The sequence below is a fragment of the Crinia signifera genome, chromosome 9, assembly GCF_055691185.1.
Source record: "Crinia signifera chromosome 9, ASM5569118v1, whole genome shotgun sequence".
NCBI lineage: Eukaryota > Metazoa > Chordata > Amphibia > Anura > Myobatrachidae > Crinia > Crinia signifera.
Genome location: NC_139225.1, coordinates 80,189,321 through 80,205,869, shown reverse-complemented (window position 1 = coordinate 80,205,869; position 16,549 = coordinate 80,189,321).

Here is a 16,549-nt window from a genome sequence, read left to right as displayed (position 1 = left end):
GCCACATGGATTGAGCCAAAATTCAAATAATGCCTCATGGATTGTGTCAAAATTCACATAATGCCACACGGATTGAGCCAAAATTCACATAATAACATGGATTGCGCCAAAATTCACATAATGCCAAATGGATTGAGCCAAAATTCACATAATGCCACATGTATTGTGTCAAAATTCACATAATGTCACACAGATTGAGCCAAATTCAAAAAATGCCATACGGATTGAGCCAAAATTCACAGAATGCCACATGGATTGTGTCAAAATTCACATAATGCCACACAGATTGAGCCAAATTCAAAAAATGCCATACGAATTGAGCCAAAATTCACAGAATGCCACAAGGATTGAGCCAAAATTCACAGAATGCCACACGGATTGAGCCAAAATTCATATAATTCCACACGGATTGAGCCAAAATTCACATAATGTCACATGGATTGAGCCAAAATTCACATAATGCCACACGGATTGAGCCAGAAGTCACATAATGCCACACAGATTAAGCGAAAATTCACAATACAGTAGAAGCCCATCTCATCAATCTTCAGGCCCCCATACATTAGGCCGACTTGTCCTTAGGACAAGTCGGACCCAATTCTCCTGTGAGCCGCCCGGCAGCTCCCCGGGAGGCTCACCTACAATTTGGCACTTGATGAGCCAAATTTTACATGTGATAAATCCCTTGCGATTTATCACATGTAACGGGGAGCAGGGGGCGGGCGGTGAGGAGCAGGGGGCGGGCGGTGAGGGGCATGGGGCCGGCGGTGATCCTCTTCATGGGGAGCAGTGGGGTGGGCAGCGGGTGTACTGAGCGCTGACCTGACCGGGCGGTGTGGTCAGCAGCAGCGCTCATCAGGGGGACGCCGGAGCGGGCAGCGGGTCCTGGCGGTTTAACTAGCTGGCGGCGCCGGTGTGTGATGACCTGGCCGGGCACTGTGATCATTCACAGATATCATTCAGCAGCGCTGCGGGACAGACGGGGCCGGGCAGTACAGTGGCGGGTATTAGATTTTTAAAACAAACAAAGCCTATGGGCTTCTTACCGCAGCGGTGTGTGAGGGATCCGTCACAGATCCCTCCCAGTATGCCCTGCGGCCGGCACGTCAGTCTGCGCATGCGCAGACGACTCCCGGGTCATAGACCCGGAAGTCAAGCAACGGCGCCGCATCACAAGGGACAGCTCTTATCGCAAGAGCTGTCCCTTGCGTTAATGACCGCATATTTTAGAGAATATGCAGTCATTAGAAATGCGATGCCGGGCGAAGAGGGCTGCGAATTTTAGAGAATCCCGCCCCTAAGCTGCCATACAGGCACACTCTCAGTGGAGGCAGCCAGCATACAGTGTGGGGGCCTCAAAAGAAAAGATCAGGCAAATATCAGGCTCTTATATTGATTGAGGGTGTGGTATACAGACTCTGTGGCCAGAGGCGTAACTACTTTTTTTGCGCCCCCCCGCCAGACATTTCGGGCGCCCCCCCAAATATTAACCCCCTCCTTACCTGTCCCCATTGCCGCCGGCGCTTCTGCCTCTAACCCGACACGCAGATCTGTGTCGGGTGACGGGCAGTCCCCGGCTCCGGCTGCAGTGCTAATATAATAACAGACACTCGGAAAATGGCTGCCCCCATACAGCATTATGGGGGCAGCCATTTTCCGAGTGTCTCTTATTATATTAGCACTGCAGCCGGAGCCGGAGACCGCCCGTCACCCGACACAGATCTGCGTGTCGGGTTAGAGGCAGCGGAGCCGGCGGCAATGGGGTAAGGAGGGGGAGGGCAGGAGTCGGGAGCCGGGACCAGGTGGTAACTATAGTCCCGCAGACCCCCCAGGCGCCCACACCTGCCTAGCGCCTCCCCGCCACCGCGGGGGCTGCGGGACTATAGTTACGCCACTGTCTGTGGCTCACAGACTAGGTCAAGGACAACAGACAGTAGGTTAACATGCACAAGGTGGACATTGACAAAAGGTCAAAACAAGCAAAAGGTCAGCATGGAAATGGATGACACATGAAAAGGTTGACATGAGTTTTAAGTTTTTGGATGTCCATATTGACACCTGAGCTGAGCACCTGACCATGTGGACCCTTAATTAGGGTACCGCATCCCCTTGCATGGTTCGCTTTGCTTGCCTTGGTCCAGGTGCCTTGCTCTGCTAGCGCTGCACATGGATGGTAAAGTATGAAAAAGTCCCCAAAATGGAAAAAAAATTGTGAAGTACGCATGTTGGCCTTTTCCATGTCAACCTTTTGGTGTAGCCTTATGACTGCCGACCTAGAAATTGTCTGTCAGCCATCCGGATACCTATTTTGACCATATCTTCTGCAATTCTGTGACTGACTGAGGGGGAAATGTGTTACAAAAGTGGTGACTACAATGGTTGGGAATGGCAGAAAATTGGCTCTTTATTGTAAGATTTACGTTTACACACTGAACTGTTTTATGTGCCCTTTTAAATGGATACTATTTGCCAATGCAGCCCGAAGACCAAAAATGCATGCCCTAATTAAAGTTTAAATACTTACAAATGATCAGCATTTTAATTATGGTATAAGTTTGTACACCTTGTAAAGAAGTGCTCGTACTCTGTACAGACTAGCATTATTGTTATGGTACGGCAGGGATGACATTTTCCCTGGGTATTTAGCTTTGTAGGAATCCCCCCAGCAAATCATATTCCCTTTTCCAATATATCTTATAACAGTTATTTACGGTTATTTACTAAGATGTGTATTCTACTTCACATGTGATGTTGCTATGGGTAACCAATCAGAATCTACTTCTTATTTATTTAGCACCCTCTAGAAGATAGTAGACAGGATCTAATTGGTTGCCTATAGCAACATCACATGTGAAATAGAATACACATCTTAGAAAATTCCCCCCATTATATTGTATAATGTCCATTCATTGTTTAAGTGCATCATTCATAACTGTTTGCTTATATGTTGCTGTATTACATTAATATTGTCATTTTCTTGTAGGTCTAAAAAACAATGGATTTTCAAGTGATCATCTTACATTCACACCTCCCTGGGAACTAACCTATGGATGGATGTACATTAAGGAAAAAGGGATATATCTACAGGCATATATGTGACACAATGTATGAGGAAATATACAATGTCACCTACTAGCATCCTTTACCTACAGACAAATACACAATATTAAACACTGAGGCATTGTGACCTGCACAGCCATGAATGATAAGCTAAATGTTCTTTCTGTAGATCACACAGAAGTCTTTTGATGGTCTGGTCATAGTATACTACAGGTAACTGTGTACTCACATGTTACAATATTGCACTACTCCACTTTATTGCTGCATTTAAATCACAGTATTCAATGTCCCTTCTTGGACCCTACAATAATCAGTAGATACGTGAATATGGATTTTAAAAACGTGACTGATACCTTACCAACAGTGGAATTTTAACTTAAGCTTGCCCTTGCAGATATCTGCCGTTTCTTTCCCTTTTGTTCCAATGAGGGCCACGGCTGACACACCATCTTCTCTGTCATATGACAATTACCTTGAGGCACTAACGAGACAGAATGTAACAGAAGATATGGAGTTGGAGCTTCTGGATAGCGCTTTGTCCTCCACACTTGTTTTGGTGGTGTTGCTAACTATTATCTTCACCTTGGTGGTGACATCTCTGCTGACTTACTGCTTCCACAAATGGAAGCTCAAAGGCAAAAAATTTGAGAGGGCACAAGAAGAGTATCAAAGAGACCAAGAGAAAGTCATGTCATCATGCCACTCTTGACTTCCAATGCAGCTACGGTCCTGCAATAACTGAGATTCAAAGTGTGCACTTAAGTGAAGACATTGCTTCAGCATACAAAGCTTTGTTTGAGTACTTGGACCAATACCTAGGTATTAGTGGATCATTCTCCAGCAGCTGTACAACATTTTTAGAAACATGGATATGTAATACATGCATTTTGCCTTCATACGATGCTCTATAGAGTATTCATACTATGAACTCTGAGACTTTAGTGTCTTGTTGCAATGCATTTTTTATGTGTAAAATAGAAGAATAATATTCAGACATGCGGATGTGCTACTGGGTTATCATAGACTTGGGTGTAGCGGATTAGCATAGTAAAAAAAAATAAGCGGCATAAGGTAGGTGGCAGTAGGTGGTATAAGGTATGGTGGCTGAGTATGAGAAAAGCCTGTTTAGAAATGACTATATTTCTTATACAAATACTGAAAAATGATAAACAATATTTATTCTCTTTCATATAAATTTGCTAATAATTTGTAAATAATTTCAATGTGCATTATATTGTTTTTGTATATCATGTTCATTTATCTTGTTTCAATCATTTATTAGGTTTTGCCTATGAACAGAGAAGAATATACTGTAGCATACAGTTCTATTTGTAAGCAGTGCCAAATACCATCTGTGCCAATTAAAAAGGCAGACTTGGCCCCTATATTTGCAGTCAGCCCATGTTGACAGACAGCCAGTGTGACTCATTTTATGTAAAGATCAATTTTGCTACAATATCTGTAATTTTAGTAATCATTTTAGAAAGTAGCTATTTTATTTCGCTAGATGAGTAGTCTTTGTTGGCATCAAACAAGGTATTATATTGCTTTTGTGTGAAATGCTTACATTATACAGGAACATACTCTTTTTTGGAACCCTATACGTAGGACTATTATCTGTATTTAGTGCTAAGTACTTTTTTCTGTATACTGAAATCCAGTTATAGGTCACACTATTTCAACTACTCCTCAACAGATTTAGCATACATACACTAAGGTCTGGGGAGAGGCAACATAAACACATAAATGTATGTACATTTCTCATGCATTCATCTATCTGCAATCAAATGGCTCCAATCACACAACCAGATAGATACAATTCACCGTGGAGGTTTTTTTATACACTGTTTCGTAACAAATCTCTTTACCCTCAACCAGCTTTATCTGATTCAGTCGATAAACAGCATTTTTATTATTAAAGTATTCCAGGCCTATCTCCTTATCACTGTAACCTCATCAACAACTCAATAAGTTTAGCACACAGTCCAATAAGACAAAGCATTACTGCATGCATTTCTGACAGTATGGTTACCAGGTCTGCCTTAAAATTAACTGGAGTAAAATACTGTAAATGTTTGGTTAAATACAAGTCTTGTTGTAGGGTTTCAAGAGTACAAAGACTCGCTGATGAGTCTTTGTACGCAGCAATTGGGCTCAAATATGTTAATACTGCAGTGTGTACCTTGTGTTGACACATCCTGATGGATTCTGTTATCTTCTGCTACATCCAAGGATGCAGCATAGGATCTCCTTGTATGACCATCGGTCATTTGAGTAACCTACAGTTTATAAGAGATTTCATGATCTGCATATGTGGCATTAGCCATTAAGACAATCGATATTCATTTATTGCAAGAGATGTGTTCTTCTTCAGCCCATCCTGCTCATGTAAATATGTTGTTTTGAAAAACCTCTTTATGTGTGGAGCTTCAGTATCTTTAGGCATACCCCGCACATCCAGTTAAAGTCTTCAAAAGGTACAAGATTTGAATATTCTGTAACATCTGCCATCCTGATGTGCAAATCCATGCCCACATCCATTTGTATCTGCATATGGCCCATAAATGCTGATTTATAAAGTCGTAATAACATTTGCTGGTTAAGCTTTGAAAATGATCCTCAGTGTTAGAGGAGGTCACCTCCTAGGTGGCATCTAACAGAATAATAAACATCCTGAGGCAATATTGGGCTGAAGAGGGATCCCAGGTATGACCCACTCTGGGGTGTCACTGCACATTTGCCAGACCCCTACAAGAGCAGAGCAAAGGCATACCTTTGAATGAATATAAGCACTGAAGCCTTAGCTGTAGACCTATATGTGTTCAGGAAAGAAAAATAGAAGCCAAGGAGGCTGGACCTGTATCATCTGGTCTAGATGATAATCCATAGCTATATAGTGTGGCGTGGCCATCTCTGGGCTGGTTGAGATTGAGTTGGAGAAGAGAATGGTGCTTAGAGCCCAATCTGTGATGCATTGCTTTAGAAATATGACTGATTGGCACCTGCGGCAGATCTGATGAGCATTTTACTAGTGAAGAAATAGAGTGTAGGGTGGTATATCAGACCACGGAGGAGAGAGAAAGAGGTCAACTCCGGGGGGACGCAAAAAGTCCTATTTACTAGCGTGGTACTTGTGTACTTTCACGGCTCCCATCGCATGCCATCGCCTGCCATATGTAGTGACATGCGATGGCATGCGATTTTTGCAGTTTTTATGCATTTTTGAAAATCGCATGCGATCGCATGCGATTTTTAACAGAAATGCAACCAAATGCATTGAAATTAGTATCAAACATGTTCAATGGCCCCCAAATGTCATTTTTCAGGCTGTACCACCCCCACTATCAACGCGAACCCAAAGCGTGGCGAGCGCAGCGAGCCCGCGAGGGGCGGCGGTACGCGTCCTACGACCTTTTCATACCCCCACTATCCACGTCGGCGTGGAGTTGAGAATAGAAAGTATGGCGAGCGCAGCGAGCCACCGAGCCCGAAGCGTGGCGAGCGCAGCGAGTCCCGCAAGGGGACGCGGACACCTGTGAAGCCCGCGAGGGGACGCATATACCTGTGAAGGTATCCGTGTCCGCACGCCACGCTTCGGGCTCGGTGGCTCGCTGCGCTCGCCACACTTTCTATTCTCAACTCCACGCCGACGTGGATAGTGGGGGTATGAAATGGTTGTAGGACGCGTACCGCCTCCGCTCGCCACGCTTCAGTTCCCGTTGATAGTGGGGGTGGTACCGCCTGAAAAATGACATTTGGGGGCCATTGAACATGTTTGATACTAATTTCAATGCATTTGGATGCATTTCTGTTAAAAATCGCATGTGATGCGATCGCATGCGATTTTTTACTATGCGATGGACATCGTGGGAGCCGTGATTGTCCACAAGTACCACTAGCGTTTATACAGTTGCATTGATCAGAAATTGTTAATACAAAGGCATCATTTAGTAAGCAGGTCGTCTGGACTGGCTTTTGGATGACACATTATTTAGGGGTATTTCAAACATTTTGAAACCCATTCGTCCCCTTTGCCCAGCTGAATGCCAGATTCACTCCCTATGGCAGGGACGGGGAGCCTTCGGCCCTCCAGCTCTTGTGGAACATTATATCCCAGCATGCCCTGCAACAGTTGTGGCATGGCCACATAGCAAAACTGTAACAAGGCATGCTGGGGTGTGTAGTTCTACAACAATTGGAGGGCCGAAGGTTCCCCATCCCTGCCCTATAGGGTAGCAAGCACTTTTGAGTGAGATCCCCACTGCTGTCAAGTGTGGTAATGTCAAACGAGTCCTCCAAATACCTAATTGTCCACCTTTTGTCACCTAAATACATGGCCATGTAAAAAGAATTAGTCATTCTTTTTCAGTTGCATATTTTATGAAATAGATCTTTGTTTAAGGTGTTAGTTAACTGAAGTAAGAATTCACTTTTATCTTCAACACAGTGATTATACAATTCCATCCAGCATTGCTGCAAAGTACAAAATGTACCACTGTCTTTGTGTAATGGAACATTAAGAAAAATAATTTTAATATGTTAAGATTTAACCAGATTGTAGCATCCACTATAAAGTATTCACAAGTGTTTAATAATGAGAACAATTTGACCTCTGCATTGTCTTCTATTGAGGGACCTTTGGATTATTAGTGCACTTTGCCTGTGGCTACATACTGAAAATGGGAACGAGTAAAAGATATTAAACACACAGCTAGTACTAAAAGCTGGCAGACATGGAAAAAATAAAATGCATTTACTGTAACAGAATTGTTCTCTAAAATAAAGCCGGCAGTGTAAAGCCCCTTTCACATTGCAGTTTTAACACGGCATATTGACGATTTTTAACTGCTTTAAAACGGTACCAGCTGCAATATGAAAGCTCCACAATCAATTTACTGGTTACAAAATACCGGTGTTTTGAAACGTGTTAAAAGCAGGATCCTACACCTTTCAGAGCCGTTTCCCCTGCAGTCTGAACAGCTCAGAAACGGTATTTGCTACAAATGATAACCACACATGATCCCCGCCCACAAGCAGGAAAAAAAACATTTAAAATGACATTGTATGGCTTTCTATGGGTGAAACGGGTTGAATCTGAAGGTACAAAAAACGGTATTGAAACTGCAATATACCTTTACAACATGCAATATGAAAGGGGTTTAACTGGCTTTTGACCCATTTAAAAAAACGTTTACAAAAATGAGTTGAAAGCAGGTTTTTGCAATGTGAAACCAGCTTAAGTGTCAAAGGTTTGTCTTGGTGTTGGGAAAGGAGAGTCTTACAGTTTCTTCCAAACCCTAAAAGTAGCGGCTACCAGAACAAAACCTTTTTCACAAAACCTATAATTGCTTCATGAGCACTGGATACAGGACCCTCAGATGCTTTCTAAATCTGTGACCCACTTTCCCTGTGGACATTACACCTCAGCTCTGGAGGATAAAGTGATCTCTAGAAAAAAAAATGAAATCACTGGGATGTTTATTATAGAGAACAACTAAGAAACGCTTATGTACACTGTATATTTCCCTTTTATATCTAAATTTCATAAAATACCACATTGTATAGTGAATGCTCCTATATAGCGATTACAGTATTTAAGATGGTGACATTTATTATTGGAAATGATATATTTTTATGACAATGCACCCTTTCTCATGTACCATGCAGGAGATGATTACTCTATGTGGGTTGTATAAATAGTAATATTTTATAACATTACTGAATGCATTCTAAGTGTAGGTGTTTTACAATGTATTTCAGAACAAACAAAAGAAAAAAACGGATTTAAAAAGAATTTGCTTGTCTATAAAATAGTGTATTCTCCCTCTAAAAAGCCGTGATTTACTGTACATATTGCTTCTGTGAACAAAACACTAAGTCAAACACAAAGAGGGCTATTCAACATGAATGTTTTAACAAGTCAGCTAGAAAATAATAAGCTATTCATTTTACACGTTGTAGTGTCAGAATATTACACTGTTTGAATAAATAAAGCACTTAGTAATTATGTTAATGCTTTTGTTCTTCACAGTAAGGTTCGCTGAAAGCCACGTTGTGAGCCTAACCTTCAATTTATCTTATTATTTATTTGAAAATAAAGAAAATAAAATGACAAAAAAATGACATTTGTTCATGTTGGTTTGGTCTATGGAAAAAAGCAATAAAACAGCATTACGGAGAGATTCTAGCATTGCAGTACATGTTTCCCGAACTATGATATATTGTATTCAGAGCCAGGCCTGGTGCTAGGGTGCTTGGTTCCCCTGGAAAATGATAAAATTGCACCCTCCTTTCCATAAGTAATAAAGGGACCGCTGCTGCAAAAAAGAGGTATCACAAGGAAGGAGCCTAGCCACACCACAGGACTAATTCACACTGCAACACAGCATAATTTTATTCACATTACACCGCAAGCAGTGCTCCTGATTCATATCACACCACATAGTAGTGAACCTTATTCACATTATTACACATGTATTGCCTCTTATCTATGTTATGTCACAGTAATACCTGTTAGTCAAGTTACCCTACACAGTAGCATCCCTTGTGCACATCACTCTACACAGTAGTGTTTGTTACACACATAATGTTCACACAGTTTTAGTGCCCCTTACATATAATGCCCAAAGTAGTGCCCCTTACATATAATGTAAAAAGTAGTACAGTTGTAGTGCTCCTTACATATAATGGCCAAAGTAGAAGTGCCTCTTACATATAATGTGAAAAGTAGTAGTGCCTCTTACACTTAACACCCACAATAGCATTGCCACACATAATACCCACAGTAGTAGTGCCCCTTACAATTCACCCCCACAGTAGTGGCCCTTACACATAATGCCCATAGATGTAGTGCCCCTTACACATATGATCACAGAAGAGATTGTTGGTGGAGCGCATTATAGATGAACCTATATAGCAGCGATCCCCTACTTCCAGGAGAGGATACTCACAACAGCTTCCGGCGCCCATTGCTATGGTAGCAGACCCCGTGAGGCCGTCACCCTGTGCGGTGTATGGATGTTGCTTCCGGGTGATGCACACATGTCAACTTCCGGCATCTGTCTCTAGGGTGCAAAACTGCACTTTTATCCACAAATACAATTATCCTACAATAAGTGCACTACAGCCATGATACATAATAAAATAAAAATTTAGCCGTGAGGCTGTTAGCCAGGTGTGGAGGACTTATTCTGCCCATCGGTACACTTTTGGGATGCCGTGCATCGGTCCCCGGCGCTTGGAAACCCTAAGTAATACTGTAGCGCTGCTCCCCGACATTTACCATAGTTTGAAACATTATTTCAATATCCCAAATTTCCGAAACCGGAACATTGGATAATGCAGCGTTGGATAAGTGTGCATGGCAAGGCACCCAGCCTTCCAATTTGCTACCCTTTTCTTTTTCTTATGTAGTTTACCATTGCAGGGTGAACCGTAATGATGTTTCCTCAAACATTTAAGTAATTGAACTATAAATTATGTACTACTTTTAACCACCCCCACAGGAAGTGACCTCATAGGGGGAGTACTATAAATATCACACTAGAAGTCAGAGGCATTTTTACACCTTTTTTGGAAGGATACATGTCAGAACCCTGAACTCTGGTAGGTTGAACCCTGAATGATTTTACATATGATGGATACAATTTATATACAGTACTACTGGGATCATCCAATCCAAATAGATTAGTACATTATGTTTAACACAAAAAAAATTGTAACAAATAATGTAAAAATGTAATTCATGTGTATTTTCTATGTATTTTCATTAACTATGAATCATGTGGTCATTCATTGCTAAGATCCCTATTCTCTTCTCTGTGTGGGCATGCATACATTTTTAATCCCACATTTCATTTAATTGAGACGTTAATCATCATATACTGTAAATGGCTCTTTTTCCTACCACCTCGAATGTTGCACCCAAGGAAGTTGTGATGATGAAACGCGGCGTTGGGATTTGATTTCTCTATATGTTCACTTCACAATAATGTCAAATGGAATGAAGTGTTCTTCTTATACTACAGTTTTTATATTTTGTATTCAATATGGAAATATTCCAAAGTGGTCTAAATAATTGTATCCACTAAATTGTAAGCTTTCTTTTGATAGTACAGTTGAGTTGGGGGTGGTACACACAATATATATATATAGCGGCTCCCGGCGAGCCATGTGCCATCCACCAGGTTAGGACGCGGCGACAATAGTAATAAACTAAGAATAAATAAGTTATGAAATATAGACAAAATTTATTTTTACATAAATACAGGTAAAAAAAGGTGGAAGTAAATGAGGATAAATAAAAAATATATACATACATGGATGGGAGTATAAAAACACACACTATAAGCGACTACTAAGTATAAAAAATACAATAATATGGCTAAAAATACACACGTGGGATAAAGTGCAATTTATAGCAAGTTATGGGTACAATGTGCGATAAGGGTAAAAGTAGAAATGATGGAATAGTTTAACTTAGGATTTCAGAAGCTGCCCGACATGTTTCATCACAAAAGGACTTCCTCAGGGGGTGGAGACATATTGGTGGGAGCAGGTACTTATACTACGGCAGAGTGACATCACTTCCTGTTACTAATTCCTAAACTAATTCCTGTTACTAATTATCCATACTGGGCACATAAGCATACTTCCATTAAGGTAATCTAGTGATAAGTTCTGTAGGGGACTTATAATAGTCAGTGGTGGTGTTAAAATACATTCATTACTAAAAACCATAGGTAGATATATATACACTTTTAATTGGTATCTGGACTGCGGTGGAGTGAGGCGCGACATCACTTCCACCCCACATCCGCCGTCATGGTAGTTCATATGCGCATGTGCCAGTGTGTGCACACAGTGCCGGGAGATCCTTTGCTTCAGCGCGATCCCCCGTCCTGCTGAATGAGTGATGTGTTTCCTTTTATTGGAGTGCAAGCCTGCGTTCCAAAGGCTGTTAGTGGCAGCATCTTGTGGCCAATATAGAACATAGCCTGCCAGAAAGTTTATAGTTCGTTGTGTGTGTTTATTGGCCTCATTGGTTACAGATGCAGCCGGTATTATGTGAAATTAGTGGCATTTCCATTTGTAAAAGAAAAGAAAAAGGGGGATGATGTTAATGCATACACATCTTAATTCAGTAGATTATGTTGATAAGTCTATATTTCATCTCAGCGTCTCTGCTAACACTTAGCATAAACTACCTATATGAGATTACTTAGACTCCTGCATGTTTGTTTAGGGAGATGAACAACTCAAACAGCCAATCTGATATCATACAAATAAATTAAAATATCTAAGTAAATAAATATCTAAATATGAATCACATGGGTTTATATATTTACCAAAAATAGTGGTAATAATATATTTAGCTGTGGAACATCTGGCGGACGTATATAGTATATATGTAAAATTTGGGTATTATTTTATTTTCACTCATTCAGCAGGACGGGGGATCGCGCTGAAGCAAAGGATCTCCAGGCGCTGTGTGCACACACTGGCACATGCGCATATGAACTATCATGACGGCGGACACGGGGCGGAAGTGATGTCGCGCCTCACTCCACCGCAGTCCAGATACCAATTAAAAATGTATACTACCTATGGTTTTTAGTAATGAATGTATTTTAACATCACCGCTGACTATTATAAGTCCCCTACAGAACTTATCACTAGATTACCTTAATGGAAGTATGCTTATGTGCCCAGTATAGACGCACTTTACAACGGTACTCAAAACTTATTAAAACAGTACTCCTTGATCATAGTTCGTTTCAATATTTGTTGCTCTGCAAATCCCATATGTGAAACAAAGTTTCATAAAGACGTTTGAAAACACTACAGGTCAATAAAAAGGCACAACAAACAAGTGACATATCACAATATCTACACAGGCTACATTTACACCACAGGACAGGATTGTTACAATTTTACTTCTTTAGTATTACTATGATCATCACATAACACCTATTGTTGTCACTATTCCATTGCTTCTGGGGTATCTTTGGATGTTTAACCTTTTTTGGTGATTTATACATGTGGCTGCACTCTGTTTAATTGCGCACTTTTGTGGTACCTTCAAATCTTTCTGTATCACAATAAGTAAATATATAATCGGAAAAAGTTATTATAGATATATATTGTATTTTAAAAGGAGATGACACTTGTATAGAAACAAAGCTACAGGATACTTATAGCAGCTGTCTCCAGACGTGAACACAGTTTTAACTCACTATTAAATATCAGGAATCCTCAATAAAGGGGGTCATTTCATAATTCTCATTTAGGCTGTTAGGCACCGGTGTATTAAGCATCAGGATCCAATATGTCTCCCTTTTTCTAAGGTCTTTTTCACGGTTTCCTCGCCTTTTGCTTTGAAAAACTTGCTCAATTCCTTTAAACCTTAAACCAGATGGATCACTATTATGCACACTTTTAAAGTGACGCGGTATACTATGGTTCATCACCCCATTGTTTATATTTGAAGCATGTTCTAACATTCTGGAAAGAAAAACAGATACCGTAGTAGCTGTTGGGGCGCCTGTGTGAGTTGTGAGGCTAGCAGCAATAAAAAAAAAGGGGATTGTCAGTCCCTATAGGTAAACAAAAATGGAGGGATGTAGATTGCGCTGTATTGATGGCAGAACAAGATTTATCGATAATAATAACAATTTATTAAATACATGTATCACACTAAAATAGGTGCATATATGATAATAATATTAAAAACTAGCTGACCCGCCCGGCGTTGCCCGGGAAAACCTTGGGGTTTCTTTATTTCCAAAATTGCTGAAAAATGTCATCTTACAGTATGCTGTGACAAAGACCTAAGATTGTAATTTGTTATAGATTCCACCATAATGTTAGAATGTGTTTGCATTGATACTCAATGATGGCAATGAAATCAGGTGTGGTGTTGTTGTTTGAAACACAACCCTCCTGAGTTGAAAACTTGTATGTGTTGATGAATTCCACATCCACTCCTGAGATTTAGCACCTACTGTATGACATATCCTCCAACATCTGAGGGTCAGAAATCGGTACAAAATCAGAAAGGGACATGTCCACACCTCAATTTCTATACTTTTAATGGTACAGTTTCTAGGGTGTGTAATTACAGGCGCTGAGTGCGTGGGGTCCGGGGTGGGCGTTACTTACTGCGCCATAATTAATTAAAAATTCACTGCTCCCTGCCACTGCCACTCCCCTCACCGAACCTGCCTGCAGCAGTCTCTGAGGTCTGGGGATCTGTAAAGCACATGCACCGAGCAACTCTAGCAAACAGTGGGGCAGCCCCTGAGTGTGGGAGCAGGTCCGCGGGCCTGGCCACATGATGTCATGACGCGACGCACACTATACGCACCACTGTAATGCACCACTGGGAATGGGTGCAATGGGCCAAATTCTTCCCTACACCCGCCGGGCCAATCCACTGATCCAGCCATCACAATCATCAATGGATGCATTGATAAGGTTTGGAGTTTAAGAAGTTGAAGAATAAGACTGAGAAAAAGAATTGCCATGTTACAAAGTGTACAATTTACTCAATAAATCGTGAAAAAAAGTGTACATAGAAGTACAATCAAGAAATGAAAGTAGGATTAAAAAATAAGTTCTGATTCAAAATGATAATTGTTTGGATGGGGTGGGTTGTGAAACAAATCTATAGGTGGGGGTATGGATATTGTGGGCATAATTGGTGTTTGTTACACCTACAGGGGGCCCTCAATTGATGGGATTTTCACTACAGTGTCACGGTCACAGTGTCACCATAGGGGGATTCCCAATTGGGGTCCAGGTGGTCTTTTAGGGACCCTTTACAATCCTGTAGGTCTCTTCTCCTTGAGCTTACAGTCTCCCTTAATGATAGTCAATCACTGAGGGAGACCGTAGGCTCCAGGAGAAGAGACCAACGGGATTGTAAAGGGGTCCCTAAAAGACCACCTGAACCCCAATTGGAAATCCCCCTAAGGTGACACTGTAGTGAGAATTTCTCATCAACTGGGGACCCCCTGTAGGTGTACCAAACACCAATTATGCCCACAATATCCATACCCCCTCCACCTATAGATTTGTTTCGCAACCCACCGCCATCCAAACAATTCTCAGTTTGAATCAGAATTTATTTTGGTACTTATGTAGTAACTGGGCTGCCGATTTTGAAATCGGGTCCATCGCATCGCATCGCACCCGACCATATCGCATGCGATGCGATGCGATGCGATGGACCCGATTTTTCCATAGGATTCAATGTTAAAATGGACTCTGTCCATTTTAACATAGAATTCAAATGGGAAAAGGGGTCCTTTTCATACCCCTACTATCCAAGTGGGCATGGAGTTGGATATAAACCTGTGGCGAGCGTAGCGAGCCACCGAGCCCGAAGCGTGGCGAGCGTAGCGAGCCCCGCGAGGGGACACAGAATACCGTCCCCTCGCGGGGCTCGCTTCGCTCGCCACGCTTCGGGCTCGGTGGCTCGCTACGCTCGCCACAGGTTTATATCCAACTCCATGCCCACTTGGATAGTAGGGGTATGAAAAGGACCCCTTTTTCCCATTGAATTCCATGTTAAAATGGACTCAGTCCATTTTAACATTGAATCCTATGGAAAAATCGGGTCATCGCATCGCATCGCATCGCATGGTCGTATGCGATGCGATGCGATATCGCATCGCATCGCATCTGATTGTATGCCTTAACTTAAGGCATACAATCAAAAAATCGGCAGCCCAGATACTACATAAGTACCTTTATTTTTTTAATCCTACTTTCATTTCTTGATTGTACTGTACTTCTATGTACACATATTTTTTTTTCACGATTTATTGAGTAAATTGTACACTATAACGTGACAAATCTTCATCTCAGTCTTATTCTTCAACTTCTTACACTCATAACATTCAAACAAATGCATGCAGTGCTCATGCCCATCGACCAAACATTATCTATGAACCAAAAGAGTCTGGGAAACCCTTAAGGCAGAGCAGTGCCTGATATCCAACTGACTAACAGGGTGAGTGCAGTGTACCCACTTTGTATTGATCAATGGGTGCATTGGCCAGGACAAAGATTTCTCAGTGCAACTGGCCGGGGAGCGCAGTGACAGGCTGGAGGACTGAAGAGACGGATATGGGGAACAAAGTAGAAACGGTACATTAGGTACAGTTTTTATTTGCCGGTACAGACGGTTAAATAAACGGCAAATTATTTTTTATGTGTTCTGTGTGTTTGTGTGTGTTGTACTGTTTTTGTGTGTGTTGTAGTGTATGTGGTTGTGTGTGTTGTATTGTATGTATCTGTCCAATGCGTAAGTGTATGAGGTGTGCTACGTATATACAGTATGTGTGTGTTGTGTCTTTGTGTATCTAGTGTGTGTTTTGTGTGTGTCGTACTGTTTTTTGGGTGTGTGTGGTGAATGTGGGTGTGTGTTGTGCTGTTAGAGGTATGTTATGTGTGTGTGTTGTGTGTATCTGCCCTATGTGTAAGT